Raw genomic sequence first — 21,640 nt, 5'->3', positions numbered from 1 at the left:
TGAAAAGCAACATCCGGGTACGGCTTTCAAAGTAAGACACACCAACCATGCACGCGGGAATAGGTTTATCCCCTCCCTTTTCTGTACGAAAAAATATGTTTTCCGGTTTGATTGGCCCATACATTGATGGTATGTATGTCACATATTTGATGACCACAACGTTTTTTATGGTTATACGTTTAAAATATCTCTCTCTGGAAAGGCGATTCCAATAATAACAACGGCAAAAAAGTTAATTCTCTCTGTAACGTTACAGCGGTCCGTGCTCAAATTCCTTTCCTTTCCTTTCTTACTTCCTTTCACGTGCGGATGAACGATACATTTTACAGGTATATCCAGCACAACGTTGGCGTTGTCGCTTCACAAAGTTGTACCGCCGACCTTTACTGATGCGTGCTTTATTTTGAAAGTTCTGACAGGAAACGCAGTGGTGTATCACCGCTATCTTGTGCAGCTTTCGGAGCACACGCTGTCCTAGCGCCGCTGCCCCCTCACAGTGGTGGTCTGCTTTAATTACTGCTCCATGAACTGGGTCGAAAATTTCCATTCTCCCTGTCGTTTGTCAGCAGCTGTTTGACCTTTGGCCAAGGACGGTAAGAATTTGACTCCAAGTTGAATGGAAGTTTTGCATCTCCGGAATAGCGCATTGGACGTGAAACGTTAACGTTAAGTTAGCTAATACATTAACAAGTTGCATGTGTGCTAAGGTGTTCCGGCGAAAGACGGTACTTCGTTAACGTGGCATACAATTACTAATGTTAAATGTGTCAAGTAACAATAACCTAATGGTTCATTACCTAAAGTCCCTTAATTTTGTAATGGCGTATGAGCGTAAAACAAGTCGTTCGCAGCCACGCTGTCACTTTGGAAGTAAGTGCACAATAAATGTAATGTTTTTTATTTGAACTGGTATATTAGTTATACACTAGTTATCTGACCGCAGACACGTTGGTATTACTGGAATTCCAGAGGTGGGGCGGTGAGAGGTTTTATTTTGACAGTTCAATCCGGAAGTTGTTTTCGTTAATAAGTCTAACTTGACGATCTTTTCACTTTTGAGTGCGCATGATGTTAACTCGTCTATGGGGAAACGATGTGAGCTGACTTATCTCCATTTAATGCAAGTTAAAGTAACGCCACACACTGCCCTTTTCACCCCCCCTTCTTTACACCACACGCAAGTACCGATTTCGAGATAGACGCGTCTTGGCTCTATCGACCTGTGTTTTTCTTTAGGGGTCAGCAGCGCAGATCCAGAGGCCCCTGGCTATTTCACTGATGCAATCAGAACCGTTGAGTGTGATGTGCTTTTAAAAACTAAAAAGATTTGTTCCCCCTGGCTCTGAGTTTCCTCAGTTGAGACGTCCAGCTTCATCCGTAACCACGCATATGCCCGAGAGTCGGTTCGATGTCTGCCTCGGGCCCCACCTCTTCTGCCTCCACTGCTGCCTCCGTGCCAGAGGGTTTCCATTATGAAACCAAGTACATCGTGCTCAACTACCTGGCCATGCTGCCCGTTGGAAGATCACGCCCCCGGACCTTTCCTCAAGGTGAGAAAAGGGGGCTATATTTTAGACGTAAGAGTTTGAAATGGCCATTCTCGCCGATGAGGCGTGCTTAGCCTCTCTCTCTCTCTCTCTGTCTCTCTCTCGTGATGGAGCACCCCCCCCCCCCCCCCCCCCCCCCGTTGTTCCTGATTGGTGGTTGTCTTGTATTTGTGAAGAGTCTCTGTGAGCAGTCGGCCTGTTTGTGTGTGATAGAGCGAGAGAGGCCGTTGATTCGTCTGTTTATCTCTCGCAGGAGACGGGCAGCGCGAGAGGAAGAGGCGCACAATGATAAGGGAACACGAGGAAGAGCTGAGACATCTGGATGACAAAATCGCTCCATGTAACAATAGATGTTAATATTCATTTCTCAAGTCTGAAGGTCTCTGATTTGAAGTTGACCCTTAAGGAGTCAGGTCTCCTTAATATAGTGGAGAAAGTAGATATGCTTCCTTGTTGATATTTCAGGGCAGCTATATATATATATAGAATGTCAACCACAATTATCATAATTCAAAGTATAGATGAATAAAAGAAAACATACATAAACCTCAATGTTGTAGAACTCTGGCTTCTCTTTGTTTACCTTTTTGTGAAGGAATCCAGAGGTCAGAGTATAACATGAAATGTATGCAGGCAAAGATAACTTTTTTGAGTAGCACGACACGAGGGAGTGTCCCTCGAGGACCGTCCCCGCTCATGTCTTGTGAGTGTTACAAATGGCTGTAACCTGTTGGGTTAGACGATAAAGGACGTGTGTCAGTCCGTCCTCCGTGTATATGTGGGAAGAACACAATTACTTCAAACTGATTACAGCTGAGGACACCAATCTCGCCCCCGACCACGCCTGACCATGCCCTGCCGCCACAGCGAGCTTCCTGAATAGAGGAGGATGGTTTGGCGTCAGCCCAAGTCAGGAGGAGAGGACCCCTCGTCTCCCGGCGACCACCACGCTAACCCCAGTTACCTTTATTCGTGCTACTCGCTCAACTGTGGTCCCATAAATAACCCGGACCTTTGGAGTTAACATCAGGAAGTGCAGGAATTTTATTTGAGCTTTCTTTTTTCTTTGTTGCTTTTTTTCTCAATAATTCCTCAAAAATGAACCACACTTTTCTGTCAGAGATCCGACCCCCTCCTGTGCTTCGTGTGTTCTTAGCTCTTTCCACGTCGGGCTTCGACCGGCACGCGTCGCCGGTGTTTCATCCCGCCGTCCCGGAGGCGGCGATCGAAGACTGCCTCGCCGCGATAGGAGGCCACACAGCTTGACCCGCAGCTGGCAGCAGCTGTCGACGCGCTCCTCGTAGGGTCAGTGTGCTCCTCTCTGGCGTTCATAAGCAATAATCCTGTATTTATCCCGTCAGTGCTGGTGTAGGTTGTATGATTGGCGCTTTAAGTTTTTCATCCGAATGTTTTTCAAACGCTGGGTGCGGCGACGCTGTTCAGTGCTGATCTAATTTTCCCCACTGCGTTCACACAATGTGTGTGTGTGTCCACAGCGGGAGGGTTGCAATCTTGTAGGAACGACAAAGTCAATGTTGACGAGCGGCTGTTCATGTAATTTTCTTCACGGTGAACTCCTGAACCTTCAGTGGCGGAAGGACCGTATTGCATGAAATGGATTGAAAAGGATTGCGTTCAACTCTTACACATCAACAGGCACATAGCTTTTCTTCAAATGTCTTAACACACATTATTTCACTCTCACAAATACACACATTGGTTTCTACTTTTTTAAATTGGAGAGCTTTGAAAAGTTCGGGCCTCCGAACGGGAGGCCACTCTGGTGACGCACAGGTGATGAACATACAGCCAAAGCTTTGATGATTGACAGCAAATCGAACGGTGGGGAGCAAGGCATCCCCAGTTGGTGTGCACAAATGTCCGTTTGTTATCCCTGTGAGCACACACGGCCGCTGGGAAGAGGCCTCGGGGAGCTGGCGGACCCCGGATAAGCCTTTGAAGATGGATGGGAGAAGGGCACATGTTTATATCCTCAGACAAGTTGGATGTTGAGTCGTGGAAACCTGATTGTCGCCTGTGTGTGTGTGTGTGTGTGTGTTTTAAGGCCTCTGGACTACTAGAAATTCACACAGGATCTCTCGGCACACACACAGGGAGGCTGGAGCAGGGTGAGTCGTTTCATGAGACTTTTATGAAAGACTTGCACGTGGTGCAACATTTAACATTTAATCTCTTAATCCATTTCAGATATTCATGACCTCTTCCCTCCTTATGTGTCTCTTCCACCCCTCCGCCCCCCCCACCTACTGCCCTCTCCCAGGTGCTAGTAGCTTTGGTGCTACTCAAGGCTTTACAAAGCAAAGGCAAGTCACTGACGACTCATCATCCAGCAAGGAAAATGGGTGAGTTTGTTTGTCTTTTAGCGAACAATGGAAGATGCCTCATTATATGCCTTCTGTTTTATTTAATAGTTGGTCACCTGGAAGTCAAAATAGTTAATTGTAGTGTACATTTACATGAACCATGCTTGGATATTAGGTGAATGAGATGTGCAGAACACAGAATAGCCTGCTGAGGGCATGAGTGAGTTACCTGTGCAGCTGTTTTATACCCAAGAGGACCCACTACTGCCCCGGTTTGGTCTTTTTCATTATTGCAATAGAAGACGCACAAAGCCGCCGTTGTCAGTTGTACGGCCATATGAGCGCAGTGCTGAGTGGCTGCCGTTACAGAGCCACTAGGGCACAACACACCGGGACTCATGCACGAACGTGCACGCTCCTCACATGCCTCGTGACTTCATTCTTTGCCGAGGACGCCGTTACTCCAGCAAATCTTTATATGGAAACTAGTTTGCGGCTGTATACGTTCCTCGGATCCTGAATTTTGCATATTTAACTGTCCTACAACATGAACTTGTGATTTGAGCTGACCAATAATCTTGGCAGTTTGCATTTATGCAATGCTGATATGTCCTCATTGTGAGAACATCCTGCTATAAAGCAGCTGCAGTGCTGTGTTTACTCTTGAAAGCATTGAGCTAGTGAGCATTATATCAATCATATTGCTTAATTATCACAGACCTGCAACTTTTGCAACTTCATTTTCAAATAGAATAGTTTTTTTTATTACATCGGCGAGCATTTTTCTTAATAATAATAATTGGAGAATAAGTGGAACGTCGATGGCTCCCGATGAACAAGGTCATGACTAAGGGTCACATGACTTGTGACCCGTCAACCGCACCTCCAGTCGCCATTTCCTCATTGTCCTGATGCTCTGGATGTAATGCTCCAAAACAAAGCGACAGTCTCAGTGTCACCGGGGATGACCGGCTGAGGATCAGCGATGGCGGGCTGGAGAGAAAAGAGGGAGGGCGGTGGGGTGGAGAAACTGCCGATGGGAGGGGAGGGAATAAGGGAATACGAAGGGGGGGGGGGGGGGGGGGGGGGGTTGGAGGGCACGGAGAAGGAAGTGAAGCCTCCATTGGTTCGACAGCTGCCGGCCAGCACACTCGCCGCTCTGCCTCCACGGACCGTCCTAAAGGCTCTGGGACCCTCCGTCGCGTGCTGCCTCTGTTCCCCCGGGACTTCACGTGCAGGTAGGTCGGTCTGCAGCGCTGAAGCTGCTCCAGAGTGACCTCGTTGGTCGGGACGGATTTTGCGTGCAGGTTTTTACGCAAAGTATCTCTCTCCGCTCTATTAATGTGTGTGGAGCTAATTGTTATTTAGTGTAGACGTGCTGCACGTGCATATTTATGTCTCATTCCACGAAATGGGAACTTACTGCGCGAGAAAATGTATGTCCATTGCTACTAAACGACGAACATCGAGTAGCACAAATCTGTTTATTATATTCATCTCATTTATTTATCAAATTATTACACTATTCGTTGTTTGAAGCGACGCAAAACAACACTCTAGTTCCAGCGCGGTCAATTTCCAGTGAAGTTGCTCGATCAGGCGGCCGTCGTGCCATTGTTGGTTACATCAGAACACAATAAGGATTGTTATGACCTTAATGTGCCGTACACTTCATTTGGCAGGAACAAAAGCAGTAGGCCACAGCCAGGGGCAGGTAGGAGGAGAGGAGAGGGGGCAGCAATGAGGGCGGGCGAAAATGTCCTACATGTAGAGACCGATTCTAAAATGAAGATGGAGAAGAACTAGTTGACTGTAGTTAAGCCGCTCTCTGGCGCCGTGTGCATGTATCTGTTCATGTAATCGTGAACGTGTCTCTATATGGTCTCTCCTTCCCGTCGAGAAGTCTGACCTTTGTCCGTCAGTGAAAACTGCTGGACGGCAGCTGAGTGCACCACGTCCCTTCCCGTCCTCGTGAGTGTGGTGTAACGTGACTCCTGAGGTTCAAAAGCGGTGCGCTGACCGTTACACCATCAGCGAGCAGAGAAAAGAGCAGGAAAACCGAGTCCATGCATTCCTGTACTGCAGTGTATTTGGTAGTCAAAGCGCCCTGTGCGCGCCCTCAGTCTGAGGCGGTTCTTCTCCCCCGTGTTATGTAAGCACCACATGCCAGCAGGGGGGGGGCAGGAACATGTGAGTAGTAATAAAGACCTACTTTTGGGGGGCAGGAGGGGTGGGGTGGGGGGTTGGCATGTGACCTTTGACCTCAGACACGTGCAAGAGGGAACTTTTGGGGGGTAGGAGGGGTGGGGGGGTGGCATGTGACCTTTGACCTCAGACACGTGCAAGAGGGAACTTTTGGGGGGTAGGAGGGGTGGGGGGTGGGCATGTGACCGCCGCCATTTTGACCGGAAATGCGTCATTGAACTTTTGGGGGGTAGGAGGGGTGGGGGTGGGCATGTGACCGCCGCCATTTTGAAGTCATGCCCGGAAATGCGTCATTTTACGAATGGAAACGTAAACCATTTTTGACGATGATGTGCGTTGTTTTGATTGGAAATTTGCCATTTCAGGGGGTGTTTTACGCGATGGGCGTTAGTTTTGACAGGAAACACGGGACTGTAGGAGGGGTTTCATCATATATATAGATGTGTTATTTGGCGCCTCGATCGAACTTTCCTTTTGGACTGGTTCATTCTTAGTGAAACAGCAGAGGCCTATCCCAGTGTGGTCCCAGTGGCGTCTTCTTCTTCTTCTATTCAAAGGTATGAGAGGCCCCGCCACAAACCAGTGAGACATTGGTGCTTCTGTTCAGATTCACCAATATCAGCTTAATGCATGAACTAGGGGGTTATCTTCTTAGCCAACAGAACACAATTTGTAACCTAACAGAGGAAAGCCCTCAGCAAAACATACATCTTAAGGTTTAACGAGGAACACATATGCAGACTTAGTGCAGCATTATGTGACACAGTACACAAGCCGGGGCCAACCCCCAAACGTCTTCTTCTGCTTCTCTTCAATGGTATGAGAGGCCCCTCCACAAAACAGTGAGACACTGGTGCTTCTGTTCAGATTCAAAAATAACAGCTTAATGCATGAACTAGGGGGGCTATCTTCTTCTTAGCCAACAGGACACACATTGTAACCTAACAGAGGAAAAACCCTCAGGAAAACATACAGTTTTAACGAGGAACAAGCGTGTCGACTTAGGGTCGCATAATGTACGCAGCACCCAAACGGTGCTAAACCCTAAATAGCTTGAGAGCCCCACAGGGATGGAGAAAAACAGAGTCCTTATGTGGTAAACAGTGAGCAGTTTGTTTAGTTTTAATCAACATATGAACCCTCACCCCCACTGAGACCCTGGTGTGTGAAAAACAGGATCCTTACTATATAGATACAGCCACGGTTCACTTCTTGACACCCTGGCAGACTGGTGCATCCTCACATATAAGACATTTCCATATATATATATACACATACATTGGTATAAATTTAAAAAAATAAAAATAAAAAGCTTTAAAGATTGTACTATGTCGAGTGATTCATATTTGTTTTTATATATATATATGTATATATTTTTTAATAGGTATTTACACCTTTTAGAAATAGATGACAACTCGCATCGTATACATGGGAGTCTTGAAAAACTGAAAAAAGGAGATTGCTGCACTCAATTGTCTACCAACAACGACTACGTGCCCCAACCAGGGAGCTGGCACAGGTAGGGAAAATGATATAAGTATGATATAAGCTTTCTATATATTTATTATTTGACGAATCATTCAGATGATTTTATAATTCTCTTGAAAGAGTCGACATCTCGGGAAAAGTCGGCTGACCGTCGCTGTCAAACAGGGGTTGCAGGTAACTGGAACAATATCAAATATTTTTTATGTATTTTAGTGATTATTGTTGTTAAACCGTGTATGCTTGTACAGTAGGGAGCAGCTTGACCTGTCAACACCAACAAAGGACACATGGTACTATCCAGAATGTTTGACTGACGAGGAAATGCTGCAGGCGGTCTGTGACTATGAAGAAGAGAGTACTGCAATAGGAGCAACATCGGCAGAGTGTGTAACCCCATTTCAACAAAACAGAGCAGGTATACCCACAGAACCCACGGTGGTGATTGTGCACCCGAGGGACACCGCTAACCCCTTATATGTAGAGTTGATAAATGAAATCAGTGAACTGCGTCGTTCCAACACCGCATTAAAAGAGATAGTAACCGATCTATGTAAGAAACAAGAGGAGGCTAGACAAACACAGGACGCCAACGGCTGTTCCATAAAACAATACCTGATAGCTCAGAATGCATCCAGTGAAGCTATCATAGCTCTACTTACAAATAAATTATATCCAAGGTAATCTACTAGGCATGGTGTCTATAAGGGGTGGTGTCTAAATAAACAATACAGACGTGTAGTATGCCTCCCCCCAGAAAAGTTTTGAAGAGGGGCACGGGTGATATACAACGATCAGGGGATAACCATAATAATAATGATGATGGGTATAGGGTCCTGTTACAGAATACAGAGGAACAGCTTAAAAGCCTTCGTGCACTGGTGGAGAGATCGCGCGTTGATGCTGCTGCTGCAGCAGCAGCAGTCGACATATGTGTTCCTTGTTAAAACTGTATGTTTTCCTGAGGGTTTTTCCTCTGTTAGGTTACAATGTGTGTCCTGTTGGCTAAGAAGAAGATAGCCCCCCTAATTCATGCATTAAGCTGTTATTGGTGAATCTGAACAGAAGCGCCAGTGTCTCACTGTTTTGTGGAGGGGCCTCTCATACCATTGAAGAGAAGCAGAAGAAGACGTTTGGGGGTTGGCCCCGGCTTGTGTACTGTGTCACATAATGCTGCACTAAGTCTGCATATGTGTTCCTCGTTAAACCTTAAGATGTATGTTTTGCTGAGGGCTTTCCTCTGTTAGGTTACAAATTGTGTTCTGTTGGCTAAGAAGATAGCCCCCTAGTTCATGCATTAAGCTGATATTGGTGAATCTGAACAGAAGCACCAATGTCTCACTGGTTTGTGGCGGGGCCTCTCATACCTTTGAATAGAAGAAGAAGAAGACGCCACTGGGACCACACTGGGATAGGCCTCTGCTGTTTCACTAAGAATCCTGGAGCGTGAACCAGTCCAAAAGGAAAGTTTGATCGAGGCGCCAAATAACACATCTATATATATGACGAAACCCCTCCTACAGTCCCGTGTTTCCGGTCAAAACTAACGCCCATCGCATAAAACACCCCCTGAAATGGCAAATTTCCAATCAAAACAACGCACATCATCGTCAAAAATGGTTTACGTTTCCATTCGTAAAATGACGCATTTCTGGGCATGACTTCAAAATGGCGGCGGTCACATGCCCACCCCCACCCCTCCTACCCCCCAAAAGTTCAATGACGCATTTCCGGTCAAAATGGCGGCGGTCACATGCCCACCCCCCACCCCTCCTACCCCCCAAAAGTTCCCTCTTGCACGTGTCTGAGGTCAAAGGTCACATGCCAACCCCCCACCCCTCCTGCCCCCCAAAAGTAGGTCTTTATTACTACTCATGTGCATCACTGTGCCACTGCTTTCGTACGAGACCTGACCAGAGTAGAGTGCTGTTTAGCCTCAGGAAGCCCCCCCCAAAATAACTCTTAATCTTCTGAATACATCATCACCAGGGGTTAGACTGGCCCACTTGCACATCAGCAGCAGCTGGCCACGGGCTGAACAGGGCTGCTTACCCCTCCTCTCCGTCCTCGCGTCACTCTCCCCCCCCCACAAAAAAATCAGGAGTAATCAGTATTTTTTCTTCCATTGTTGAGATAATTATCGCTTTAATTGGGGGGTGAAATAGTGGGATTGGTGGTCTCCTGGGCCGATGGAGACGTGTCTCAGTGAACCGCAGGTACTCTTGGTGCCATTTAGCATGTTTTAAAAAGGGGTTTGCGGTGATGAACATTTGCTGAGGCATTTGATCCGAGTGTGAAAGGGCATTCTGGGTGACGACGGTACAAATAGATGCTGACGGGGCCGTCTAGTGGTCGCTCTCTGTCAGCTGTGACCTCGGCGCCTGTCGGGACCAGTGATGACATAATCCTGACGTGTCTAGAGGACACGTGAGCCGGCAGCTATCATGTGGAAATATAATCCCAAAATGGAAAGTTGCTAGTTTTGAAATAGCCAAGAAACTTTGAAACCTGATTTTGTTTCGTAGTCTGGTGGGTTCTAAGTTTTGTGAATGAACAAAGCGAGAAGTTCTCACACACAACAACTCATGTTTGGCAGCAGCAGCATGGCGCCGGCGTTTGTTTAGAGACAGTTAAAAAAATAAAGATTTTTATGAGGGTCCTCTGGCTTATAGTAGCCGCGCGGTGTTGTGTCACTGTGACGGGCAAACTGCACCCTTCACAGCAGGAATGCGAACCCGTTTTACCGTAGCGTGCGTTTGCCTTCGGGTGGAGGACGCTGGGAGACGCTTCGCAACACAACAGCACCCAAAGGAGCCGTGTGTCACTCTGCTCCCGCCGCGCTGCTGAGCTACAACGTCCAGCGTCAAAGAGGGACTGAATGTGTGAATACGTTCAGGTGTGTAATAATTATTTATGCTTTTGTTATGGTGTTGATAAAATATTTCCTTTTTTGTTCATTTGGATATTGTTTTTCTTCAATGACGATAATTAAATAGCTTTTTAAAAGTTATGCAACAAGTTGTTTATGGTTGGCGCATGTGTTTACTTGCCCAGTTGTTTTTCGCTGACAAGCGGCATTAATGCAGCGAAGCCCTGCGGATGATGCTCGGAACATCATCGGAACATTTTTTTTTTTTTACTGATGCCAAGGGTTCACTTTTAGTCTCGCATGCAAATCAGCTTATGGAAAGCGCGAATGTTGGATAACAGAGAGATCTAATCTCCGTTCTGTCTTGACCGTTGCGGCAACGTAGTGTCCTTGTTAGGAAGAGACCTTCACAGCTTCCCGGTGTCATTTACCAGTTCAATTTGCACAGGTCTATAATCATTTCGATACTGTGCGCTTCCTCACAATGCGTTTTGTGTTTTGGATGCAAATGTCAATGGCGCTGTGTGAAGAACACCAGAACATTTCATCGCGGTTTCTAAAGGGGACGTGTGGCTCTGGGAGCCGATCTTTGCTGTCGGGACCTTTTCAGTCTGCTGCACTCGCGCAACAAACCCCTCTGTGACCCCTGTCTGTCCCTCTCTTTGTCTACATTCCGTAAATTCAGGTGACACCTCTGTGACGTGCGTAGAAACATGACAGTCGCCTGCTCTGGTCCAATCAAGACGTTTGTCTTGGCCCAGTGGAGCTCGGTATATCTGTGGTGCAGGTGGATTTTTTTCCCATGAACCCAACCCTACTTTCTGCAGCCTGTTTCCCACAAACCTTTGCACATGTCAGCGCAGGCATAATTAGCCTCTACATTCCCGCGGTGAAATTCCGTCGAGATGGTGACCAGGTCGGGATGTATCCTGTTCCCTCGTGCTCATGGTGAACACCCGCCGGTGCATTTCTGGGCTTTGAACTGCGAGTTCTGCGCGCAGTGCACAGTCAGCATATGAAATACTCACGTTAGGCAAAAGATACATGCATGTATTTATTTTAGCCGACAGTACCTTTTTGATTCACTGGAATATGTTTTACTTCAGCAAGCCGACCTCTTTGTCAGTCACTCATACGCACATGATCATATGATAAGTGTGTGTTATGTAACAGGAGAGGCTGGCAGATGACTAGATGTTTAATCAGTGAGCCACTAGGTGGCGATACAAGGCCAACGTAAGGTGTGAAGCAGTGCAGCGTCACAGGTGAACTGCAGCCCCTTGGAGGTGTCACTTAAAAACCAATTTAATCCTTCACTCTGGCATTATCTAAATTAGAGATGGTGGGGGATTAAATAATCCTCCGCGTTGCGACCATAGATACAAAATAACAGCAGTCACACTTTAGCACATCGTTGACTCCCCTTGTCCCCCTCTGTCCGCCCCAGGGTGAGATCTTCAGCCTCGAGCCCGAGGAGGAGCAGCGAGGCATCGCCTGCATCGAAGACAGCAACGACATTTACATCCTGTCGGGGGATCAGCACCCCGACCGGCTCAGCCCCCCCTCCTCGCTGCGGAGCACGGGAGACCACGGAAGTGAGCAGAGCTCCTGGCAGACGGAGAGCCTTCCCGTTTCTCTGGCGGGCCACGAGTCGTGGGCGCAGGTCTGCGCGATGGACCCCGAGGACGTCAAGAGCCTGGACAGCAACGAGGGCGCGGCCCTGGCCGAGGAGCGCAGCGAGAACAACTCCTCCAACTCCGACATCGTGCACGTGGAGCTGCTCGAGGAGGGCGGCGAGGTCGGGGCGATAGACGAGAGCATGCTGAGCGTGTTGGGCACAGAGAGCGAGCTGGCCGAGCTCAGGGAGGAGTTCGGGGGGGACTCGGCAGGCCCGGCCTCCCTGCTCTCATTGGAGGACGCCATCGTGATGGAGGCGCCCGCGAGCTTGTTGGCGGAGCCGTCTCTCGTCTCCTTAGAGCCGGAAGTAGCAGCAGCAGCAGCACCGTTATCCGTTGCTGCAGTAGAACCGGCGCCTGAGCCAGAACCACTACTGGCTGCTGAAACCGCCCCAGCACCCGCTGAGGTGGCCTCCCAATCCGTAGCCAAGGAAACCCCAGCCACCTCAGAACCCGCTCCCGAACCGGAACGGGAGGCGGAGCCTGTCACGGTGCCCCCCCAACTGGAGGAGCCAGAACCAGAACCAGAGCGAGAGGCCGGGGGGGCTGAGCTTCTTGTCCCGCGGGCTGCAGAGGCCCCTGCGGAGCCCCCTGCGGAGCCCCCAGCCGAGGATCCCCCCACGCAGCCGGAACCCGAATACGCGCTGCAAGCGATGCTCTGCGGAGGCGCCGCGCTGGCGGTGCTCGCTGGCGTGTTGGCGTACGGTGCCATGAGCTACCGGAGGAAGTAGAAAAATCTTACTCAGGGTTGAAGAATGTAAATGACACAATGTTGAGGTAGAAATAAATGTATTAGTACACACATGGTGGAAGTCTTCTTTTGACTAAATAAGGCGGTTGTATCTGCGGTTCTTTTTGAAGGGTTTTACATCTGTGAAAATGCCCCCTGGGAACCAAGATCTCACCTCTACCACATACTGACTATTTGCCCTCTATTACTACTGTGACTCCAACAAAGCACTTTGTTGAGCTCTTTCCTCCTGGTGTTTTTCTTCTCAGCCCGTCGTGTCTTTGAATGGAGAGTTTGTGCACTGGGTATGTGATTCGCGGGTGGTGGGTTTGGCGCCATTCCAGTTGTGTTGAGACGAATCGCTTCCTCCCACACAGCAAGGCGGCATCTGTTTTTCTTTGTAGTTCTCTGCATTTTACTCCACTTGCAACGTACCCGACTCCTGCCACAACCTGCGGTCGGGTCAGTTTGTTCTTTAAAGGCATTGACTTTCGTTTATGGTCTCACATTAACAGAGAAGCTGATTAGGTTGTCAAAGTAAGTTTCAACTTTACCTTTAACAGAAAGTAACGTGTTTTAGGGGAACGTTCAACCTTTTCTATGAAACGTTCTGGATTGTCTGTTAGAACATCGTTTGTGTGGACGTTACATAGCATCCACCCTTTGAAAGGAGGAAGTCCATGGGTGTTCCCAAACATGACGCTTTTTACCCAGAGTTTCAGATGAGATTAATTAAAACAGTATTTGAGAACCTTTTCTGTGGTGGTTTTTTTTGCTGTGTAAAAGTGGGCACGGGCGAATATCAACACGCTCAATCTTGGGAAAATAGATTTAATCATATTGTATTGTAATAAACATACATGACAGAAAATTCCTCAAATACAATATGATCATGTTTCAAGTATAAACTACCGTTTCAAGCAATAGTAAACAAATAAAGTAATGAAGATATTCAAGTCTCAAAATTAACCTTCCTTTTCCCTTTTTCAAAAAACGACTGTAAACTCAAACACGTGTCGACGGTCGTAAAAAAAAAAGAGGACGCCACTTTCCAATCCAGTCGCTCCTCCGTCATCGACGCCCAGCCGGGTTGAAGTACTGCAACACGGCGGAGAAGAGGTCCCTCAGCAGTCGGGGGGTCTGCTCGCACACTCCCCTCCTAGGGTGAGCACCAGGGCCGCGGCCACGCGCTCCTGGGGCAGGTGCTCCAGACCGACGCCCCGCCTCATCGCCCGCTCCACCTCCCACGTCAGGTGATCTTTCCACTGCTGCAAGTGAACAGAAGGGACCCGGTCAGAACAAGGCGAGTAGGACGACGTTTGGACTTTGCTGTAAAGCAAAAAATGAAATGACGTAATCCAGTTCATCTTGAAAAGATGACCCGTTGGTCCACATGAACCGCCCCTAAATCAACACATAATTAAAGCCGATTATGAAGTTTTGAGGGCAGCAACCGAACGCACTGGTTAACACAGCAAAGAGCTGAGTGTGACTCGGACTGTTGCTGCCATCGTCTGCCTACTGAATCAGCACCTGGGAGGCCGACTCCCGCTAAACAAATCTCAAGAATGGAAACAGTGGACACATTTAATAAGAGTTAAATAATCCCAATTGCTCAAAGAAATACCATCAATGATCTCCTTGCTGTAACTGACTCTTATCTACAGTCCTGCGTATCACAGACTGTGAGCGTCACATCATCCGCGTTCCCCTGTGCTCGGAGCGGACTCACCTCAGAGGGGGAGGCAGAGATGTTCCTGCCCAGGTTGCCGGTCGCCTCGGCCACAACGTTGAGTTCAAACTGGTCGGCGATGTCTCGCAGCCCCTGTGCGATCTGATGAAGATCCTCTGCACGGTTCCGTAAAAAGAAAACAAAGATTATCCAAACAATCAGCACACCTCGGTGAACGTTGTGTACTGTGATTTAATCCATGTTAATATTCTGGGAAAACAAGACGTGACATTTGACCTCTTCAGTCAATAAGATGATTGAAATGTAGACTGGATCTGACTGAGACACCAAGTCACATGAAATGGCTGACAGCTGTCACTTCCTGCTTTCCCATCAAGGTACAAGTGGTTTCATTACTGTATCTTGAAAACAACTTTGACTGTGATGAGGTGTGATCGCTTTTACAGCTCACCGGTGTGATTAAACACATCCACCAAAACAGCTTCCAGAAATAAAACACACACACAAAGAAGCATAAAACACAAAACAGCTGATCCGATATAAGTCTGGGGGGGGTCTACCATCTAAATACTCACGGGGCAACTGCAGCTCCACGGAAGGCATGATGTTCCCGAGATCAGCAGTGATGCAGCAGCTGGCCGCGTGTCCGTCCGTCTCCAGGTCCCGGCGCGTCCCCCGCGGGGCCACCGAGGTCGATGCGCCGGCTCCGGAGGACGTCTTCGCGCAAGGAGTTGAGCGCCTTCCCGTAACCCGGAGACGCGCAGTCGGCTTGAAGGAAGGCCAAAGCCACCAGGGCGACGTTCTGCTCCCCGAGGACATCCATCGGTGATCGCTGCCGGGGAGGGAGGAAGGAAGGAAGGGGGCACTTTTGAATGAAGACTCGCAGACGCGATGAAACATAAGTCAGCTAACGTCAGCTGACGCACTCATGAGTTAAAAAGTTAACGTTAAAAAGAGTAAAAGTGGAGAACTTTTTGAAATGTCAACTACAAACAACTCATCACTCATCGATTTATAGAGCTTCAGAGACCATCAGAGACTCAGTGCCTTTTTAAGCACAGCCCGGGTTGCAGAAGGACGCGCATATCACCCGAGCAAAGGGCGGGCACGTGGTTGTGTCATTGAGTCACATCAGTCTTCATTCACAAAGCAGCCAATGCTCATGGACCGAACGGCCTTCCCGCCAACAAGCCTCCTTCCAGATTTGGGTAAAGACCCCATTTTAGCAGATTTCAGCCCAGGACAGTGGTACTGGTCGGGTGATAAAGCTGCCTGGCGAGCTTCCTGCAGCTCCCTAAGGAGGAAACAGAAATAAATGAATGCATCCAAGACTAAATGAATGATGAAAAAGAAGAAGAAAGGGGCTTAAAAGACCAGAACTGGCAATGCCTGTTGAAGTATTATATTTCCCCGGTTACTTTTCAAGCATGGCTGTCCTGAACTTCTCTACATTGAGCTCTCTACGCAGCCGAGCGGCGACCCTCCTGGTCCGATCCTCCCGCAGGACGGTGTGCTTGCAGAGCTCCCTGGCAGACGGACGCTTTGTCAGGTCGGGATCCAGCAACAACTGACGAGGGGAAAGAGGGGGGGGAAAAAAGAAACATTTTTAACAACCTAGGAGAATTTTCAAAATGATATTTGAATTCAAAAATAAAAATAATCATTCCAGAAATAAGACTACCTGAAGTAGGCCTCTGAATGGAGGAGACAGCTCCGTTGGCAGTTTGGGGAGCTTCCCCTCTCGAAGTCTGTGCCACTCATCTCCATTTTAAGGCAGAGGCGGCGCGCCGGCTGCCCTCAGAATTGTAAGGCCCAGAGCGAAGATGTCGGCCTTTGGCAGCTGACTGTAGTCCTAGAGAGCAAAGACACAGCCGAAAGAAGCTCTTGCATTGCATTTTATTTGGACGAATCTGCAAATCGCCTACTTTTTCGTCATCAACTGCTTTGCAAAATGTTTACCCCGTGCAGGACCTCTTTGGCCAGAAAGCGGCTGTCCCCTTCCTCAACTTGAGGACTCCCAGTGAGCATTTTTTGGTTGAAAAGACGTTTAAAAGACGTCTATGCCCGACGTTGAAAACACGTTGCAAAATGGTTTAAAAGTGAAAGTTGTTTCAACGTCTATTCGTAGACGTTGAAAAGACGTCTATGTTTAGACCACATTTCAACGTGATTTTTTAATACGGTAATATTTCGTCCTCTCTTGTGTGCTATATCATTATTTTAGAGGTTTAAAAAGAAACTACGTCCACATTTGTAAGTTTACCACCGATATTATATATCACGTTGAAAACGGGTCTATACGCGAACGTCTTTTCAACGTCTACGAATAGACGTTGAAACAACTTTCACTTTTAAACCATTTTGCAACGTCTTTTCAACGTCGGGCATAGACGTCTTTTCAACGTCGGGCCATAGACGTCTTTTAAACGTCTTTTCAACGTTGAAATGCTCGCTGGTTGAAATGTGGTCTAAACGTAAACGTCTTTTCAACGTCTACGAATAGACGTTGAAACAACTTTCACTTTTGAACCAATTTGCAACGTCTTTTCAACGTCGGGCCATAGACGTCTTTTAAACGTTGTTTCAACGGATAAATTGCTCGCTGGAAACGTACAAGTTACATACTTAGTCACAGTTGTCATGTTAACAGCCCTTAACAAGGACAAACACATTATTTTGTTCATTTGCATTTATTATAAATATAACACTATACATATAACACTTTTCCTAATTAAAAACAATACAAAAATAAAATATATATTTCAGGGAAATAAACTATGGATTTAAAAGTGCAGAAACAACATTTCTGTGTTCAATAACAACAATTCTGTGTTTGCAGACCATTTTTCTGAATCATTTGAACTTCATTTTTAGATTCTGTAACAAGATGTGGATCTGAGTCACTTGAGTTGGGATAGTATACCTGAAATCAGCTGCATCTCCCTCATCCTCACTTGATGATTCTTTGTGTAAAGGGAGTCAGAGTGCAGAGAACAGCCCTGAATTGCAGATTTCTCTGGTCAACGTGTTTATTCAATTCAAATCATTTTATTTTGTTCATCTTTGCAATCTGTAAACATGCAACATCCTGTCCCAAAACCCCCAAAATGTAAAAAACCTTCAACCGGGAGAAACCTGAGGAGAAAACAGCAAGGCCGAAGGTGTGTAGAGTATGAACAATTTAAAGATGTACAGTACATCCAATTCCTACGACAGAAATGATTCTAATATTGTGGATTACTAAGCCAGGGGTAAGGCAGGACCAGTGCAGGGACAACCATCATCAGATGTAACCTCCATCAGATGCAACCACCACCCGCAGAAACCTGTGAGGAGGGAAGCACAAAGGCAAAGTTGGTCATTTGGGTTTATGATGACAGTAATAAACTAATAATAATAATAATAACAGCAGCAGCAGGTGTGTTAGAATCCTCATTTATAGATGGTTTACTTATTACATTATCAACAAGATAACAATTCATCTGCAACTTATGGTATTTCTGGAGTAACATTTCCAGGTATATTACACAGTATCATGCTTTAAGCAGCAGTAACTTACAATGTGTTGTCCCTCTTGTTTACAGAGCACAACTTGTTGAATTCAGCCCTTCACCCTTGCAATCTGTATTTAGCCCCCATTGCTTTAAAAACGTATTTTCAATGTGAAATGCAATAACATTTATGGGTACAGCAACAACCTAACGCATTAGTAACACCAAACACACGAAAAATATTCTGGGATGTTTACTTTTGGTCCAGGTCATCATGCTGAACGCTAGCATGCTCCAAGCTAGCATGCTAACTAGCAAACTACCTGCGCTAACGCTAACTAGCTTAACAAAAAGGACCGTCTTTCCCGTATCGGGTGGGCAGCACAAGTAAAACACCCGGTTATAGTTCCATGTGTGCTTCATCCAAACACTCCCGTACTTACAGAGCATTGGAGCCGGTAGTCGTGGTTCTATAAGCCCGTTCATGTCGCTCTGCTGCCGTAACTTCGCCTCGTGCTGCGTCCGCTCGGAGCTCTGCAGGCGTCTAAGAACTCGCGCATATGCGTTACAGATGTGAGCGGAGTCACGTGTTTACAAGTAATGTTTGAACCTGCCCGCATTATTATGTCTTAAACGCATCTTATTAACAGCATGCAGTCCGTAGTTTCATAATTATGACGTTTTAAGTGAAATATTAAATACGTTGAAATTACGTCTTCGCGTAGACCAAATTTCGCCGACCAGTTCATTAATTATATCGTCTATCTTTCAACCTTACGTTACATCATGACACATTTGTCAACAAATTGACGTTTTCTGGCACGTTGATGTTTCATCCCATTTTTAGCCGGTTGAAAAGACGTTGAAATGAGGTCTTAGACGTTCAGACCTCATTTCAACCCGATTTCAACCATATTTCAACGTTGAAATTACGTCTTGTGCTCACTGGGGAGCTGCCTGCTGTCTGGTGCTTTCTCCCTCGGCCTGGACCTCGTTCTCTGCTCACTGGGCTTCACCATTGCTGGCCAAACGCCCGTATTCTTCTGTTTGTGTGTTTGTGTTCATTAAAACACTTTACGTTCCCTTGCGTTTGGGTGGTCGCTTTTTCACAAGCACAACAGATATAATCAAAAGGAAATAAATATAATTTAAAGAATGTCATTTTCCATTTTACCTAACATCCATCATGAAGGTACTGTCTGTTGCCTGATTATGAAACAATATAGAATAAGGTTAATACTTTAATCCAGCAGCTTTTGTGCACTGGATCTCAGGCTCAGGCAAATTCTTTTGTCAACAATTGTAGTTAACATTAATTTAAATGAAAATACTGGTAACTCCTATTATATACCGTCATTCAATTTTAGACACGTCTTGATGGCACCCATCCAGTGTTATTGTTTGTTCATATAATCACATACCCATTGATCAGTTCTCAAAGTAGAGATTGTAACCAGGGCGGCAAGTGATCTTAGTCCATATTCGCTTAGCTGCACTAAAATGGGAAGCCGTTGTATCACTTACTGGCTTTTTATTACTAAAATAATAGATAGATAGATAGATACTTTATTGATCCCTCAAGAGGGAAAGTTTGGTATCACAGCAGCATGTACAGGGAACAAAATATAATAAAAAGATACACATTATATACAATATACTAAGATAGAAATATTAAATAAAATAAAATGAACTAGGGATGGGGCCGATCCGATCCAGTATCGGTATCGGGACCCGATACCAGAGAAATTCGGGTATCGGATTTTCCGATACAACCTTTGGAGATTTCCGATATCAATGAGCCATGTCTGCCCTTTAACGTCGTCTGCTGAAATGACTCCAAAAGTGATCCCCAACGCGATCCTGTAGATACACGCTCTACAACATCAGGATAATACGTCCCCTTCTCACTCAGAAGGCAGCGCAGGTACTGATTCAGGCTCGGTCAAATCCTACATCCCAACCCGCACTCTCCGCTTGTCTGGCGCAAAGTCGAGGCGGCTGTCGTAAAAACGGCAACCGTCGAGGCACCACTGCGGCAAAGTCGAGGTAGCTGTCGTAAAGCCGTGGCAATTGCCTCGAAGTCATGGCAAGTGTCTCGACTTCGTGGCAACTGCCTCGTGAAATCGTAGCAACTGCCTCGAAGTCGTGGCAACTGCCTCGTGAAATTGTGGCAAGTGCCTCGAAGTCGTGGCAAGTGTCACGACTTCGTGGCAACTGCCTTGTGAAATCGTGGCAACTGCCGCAGTGTCGAGGCAGTTGCCACGATTCGCCGCGGCACCGCAACCTGCAACAGGAAGTGCCTCGGCGGGTTGTCAGTGCCACGATTTGCGCTAGCTCCTACTGCATTTTGATGTGGCGAGTATGGGGCTGAGGTCTCATGCCTAATGCCATTTCTGCTGAGTAGTGCTTGGTAATGTTTCCCCGTAAACTCAGTACCGTTGTCAGACCTGATTACACTTTATCTTGCCATATGGCGCTGTGTCGGCAAGAAACTTTTCTGTTGCCTGCACTGTGTCATTCTTATTTTTCAGAAAGTACACAAATACTGCACTGCATCACTCTGTGTAACATGAACAACGAACGGTCCATAAGACTCTGGCAGGCCCTTCAAAATCATTGTCACTAGCAGTCCGTCGCTTAACGTTTCACCGGCGTTTCTCAATGCTGTGATAGTGGTCTCTGCACGTATAACTCTGCATTTTTATCTTCCTCTTCATCATCTCCACCGTCTGGCTCGTTTAGAATAATGTCCTTTAAACCTTGTAGCCGGAGATGGCCCAAAAATGTCGTCTCCCACAGTTCGTAGTTCCTTTCATCTCCGTCAAAAACCAGCCGTGACCATCGGCCACTTGACTCGTAGGCTCTTCTACTCATGGCGCTAGCTTAGCATGCTAACTCACCGGACAAGCGGTACGTCGCGACTTTTCTCTCTGTGATAACTCGTTGGAAACTCTCTGGGTAACTCTGGGCCCATAACCTTTTAGCAGAGATGGTTCGCTCAACGGTCCCGGCGTCCATACCCAATGCTAGGCCGAATATTATGGAAGTAAAAATAACACAAGTGGAGCATCATGGCTGTTTGACTTGAACTGGGTCGTCTTTATTGAACGCAGGTTCACTTGACCTCTCTTAGGTCACATGTCCATTCAGGGGCATCCTATTGGCTACCGCTTAACACACAATATTATAATATATAAGAAAGTAAATACAACAGATTGTGACAATGGAGGGCATATACTCATATATGTTAACACTCACAATACACGGCAATTGGTACATTGGTGTAACTTAGGGCAGTTATTTGGCTCATATCTGCTTCATGTTATTATTTTTTTGTATTCATTCACCAGTCACAAGCGTTCCCTTTAAACGGCGACTGCACTACCAAACCGTAGGGGTGGTGCCAACTTTAGACTTTCGGTACCGTGATGAGTCGAGTGTCCAAATGCACAGGTATTAGCAACCTCGTTTTCATTGTTAAAATATAAACACGCTCGACATTATGCAGATTGCGTGTTGCTAAATATAGTTAGAATTTACAGTAACAAGTAATCGCCGCCCCCCCTTCCTCGTCGTGTGATGGTATCGTCCTTCCCCCATCTGCTCGGCTCCGGTTGGGC

General features: G+C 46.8%; 1 long non-coding RNA gene and 2 pseudogenes across 3 annotated transcripts; 1 reads left to right on the top strand and 2 right to left on the bottom strand.

Annotated features, from left to right (window-relative positions):
• Positions 1–453: 453 nt before the first annotated feature.
• LOC144391362 (uncharacterized) lies at positions 454–13,592 on the top strand (annotated as a pseudogene). The gene is made up of 10 exons (XR_013455270.1): positions 454–593; positions 1,348–1,550; positions 1,801–1,887; positions 2,704–2,852; positions 3,613–3,676; positions 3,829–3,910; positions 5,007–5,109; positions 7,461–7,595; positions 7,687–7,738; positions 11,878–13,592. The product of XR_013455270.1 is annotated as an uncharacterized LOC144391362 (transcript).
• A 61-nt stretch (positions 13,593–13,653) lies between these two features.
• LOC144391008 (uncharacterized) lies at positions 13,654–16,381 on the bottom strand (annotated as a pseudogene). The gene is made up of 6 exons (XR_013454865.1): positions 16,211–16,381; positions 15,948–16,096; positions 15,560–15,823; positions 15,105–15,361; positions 14,569–14,684; positions 13,654–14,104 (listed from the first exon to the last, which is right to left on the bottom strand). The product of XR_013454865.1 is annotated as an uncharacterized LOC144391008 (transcript).
• An 822-nt stretch (positions 16,382–17,203) lies between these two features.
• On the bottom strand, positions 17,204–18,580 carry LOC144391009 (uncharacterized). The gene is made up of 2 exons (XR_013454868.1): positions 18,464–18,580; positions 17,204–17,855 (listed from the first exon to the last, which is right to left on the bottom strand). It is a non-coding gene; the product is annotated as an uncharacterized LOC144391009 (long non-coding RNA).
• Positions 18,581–21,640: the final 3,060 nt, after the last annotated feature.

This window comes from Gasterosteus aculeatus, chromosome Y (assembly GCF_964276395.1).
Source record: "Gasterosteus aculeatus chromosome Y, fGasAcu3.hap1.1, whole genome shotgun sequence".
In the NCBI taxonomy this organism is placed as follows: domain Eukaryota; kingdom Metazoa; phylum Chordata; class Actinopteri; order Perciformes; family Gasterosteidae; genus Gasterosteus; species Gasterosteus aculeatus.
Note: the sequence above shows the minus strand (reverse complement) of the source record. Positions and strands in the feature narration are given on the sequence as shown.